This window comes from Cetorhinus maximus, chromosome 31 (genome assembly GCF_964194155.1).
Source record: "Cetorhinus maximus chromosome 31, sCetMax3.hap1.1, whole genome shotgun sequence".
Lineage (NCBI taxonomy): Eukaryota > Metazoa > Chordata > Chondrichthyes > Lamniformes > Cetorhinidae > Cetorhinus > Cetorhinus maximus.
Window position 1 is genome coordinate 9889078 of NC_135909.1, and position 1700 is coordinate 9890777.

Consider the following 1700-nt stretch of genomic DNA (forward strand, 5'->3'; position numbering starts at 1 on the left):
TCTTCCGACCAAAATGTATCACTTCATCCTTCTCTGCAAAACAATTCAGTCGCCCTATTTTCCAACCTGAATATGACCTTTTGAAGGAAATTGCTCTTTCACTCGAATTTCTATCGCTCTTTTCACAACCACAGGACGTTCAAAACACTTCACAGGCAATGAGTGCTCTTGAAAGTCGTCATTGTTCAAATGGAGGAAATTGCTGACCGTTTGAACGTTTTGTTCTACAATGTCAGAAATTCCCTTATGTGGAATAGGGAATGGGCACATCATGTCCTGGGCTCTGTGGCGCAACGGATAGCGTGTTGGACTTCTAATTGCTGTTGTATAAGAGATTCAAAGGTCGTGGGTTCGAATCCCACTAGAGTCGATTTTTGGATAAAAGCAAATCAGCAACTGGTTCATCGGAGAAGGGAAACTGCCGTCACCAACCCCTTTCTGTACAGGTGAATCCAGTCACGCCCCACTTTCCAATCTGAACCACATCACAGAAGAAAACTCGCCACCGAATAGTGAAACAGGTGGCAACAGGAGGAGAGCCGCTTCGCCGCTACAAGGATACACAATTGGCTGAATGGCAGGAAACAGAGGTTGGTGGTAAATGGATTTTTTTTCGGCCTGGCGAAAGGGTTGGGACCTTTGCTGTTGACCTTTGCTGTTCCTGATAATTATCAATGACCTTTGTGCCCAGGACAAAATTTCAACGTTTGCGGAGGATACAAAGCTTGGAATCATTGTGGAGAGTGTGGAGAGTATAGAACTTCAAATGGACTTGGACCAGTTGGTGGAAATGGGGAGACAGGTGGCAGATGAAGTTCAATGGAGAGAGGTTTGATAGGAAGAACTTGGAAAAACAATATAAAATGAAGGGTACAACTCTAAGGGAGGTGGAGAAGCAGTGGGACTTCGGTGTTTATGTACGTAAATCATTGAAGGTGGTAGGACATCTAAACCCAGCGGCAGAGTCATGGAACGAAAGTACATGGCCCCTTTTTACAACATTAACTGCCATATTCTGGTAGTTTAAATATCGAGTCATTGACTGTGCGTGAGCGAATAGATGACTGACTGGGTGAGCTAGTGACTGAATGAATGGTTAGGTGAGTGACGTGTGTAGGTAGATAGCTGGCTGAGTGAATGAGTTTGGTGGGTGAGTGCGTAGGTGGGTCTGATGGTTTAAGTGCGTGACCGCGTCAACATACAGGTTGGGAGCCAGCCAGGAGATCCGCGGAGAGGTCAGCTGGTCGGATCGGGGCGACTGAGTATTCGGTTGCGCAGTAACCCAGGTGATAGACAAGAAGTTAAACTGTTTACCCTTTCCTGGGCATCTAGCAAGCTAATTGTTTGGGATTTGTCCCAAGTTTCTGACTCTAGTTCCGGGTCGGAGGCATTCGAGGAGAGTCCACGGCAGGAGGGGTGAATGTAAACTTCCGGGGATGTTCTCACGTTGGTCCACATGGGAAAGACCTTTTGGCTGAGTTTGTTGACACCGGAACAGCAGAGAGCACGCGCTCCACACGTGGAGTTTCAGTGTCTGTGACGTCAAAGCCAGTGACGTTCCAGGTCACTTTCAGCAGCGGAGATGGTGCAGATCAAACTCAGCCCGAAATGAACACTGTTTTTGCTGTGTTCCGCTCGCTGGCCCACTCCCGAGTCGGAATTCAGTCTATAAATGTTTAAAAATATTTCTTTAAGTGCAT

The 1700-nt window shown here is 46.9% G+C and overlaps 1 non-coding gene across 1 annotated transcript; it reads left to right on the top strand.

The window, feature by feature from the left end:
• The first annotated feature begins 279 nt into the window (after positions 1-279).
• Positions 280-370, top strand: trnar-ucu (transfer RNA arginine (anticodon UCU)). Its single transcript is given in 2 exon segments — positions 280-316; positions 335-370. It is a non-coding gene; the product is annotated as a tRNA-Arg (tRNA).
• The last annotated feature ends 1330 nt before the right edge of the window (positions 371-1700 follow it).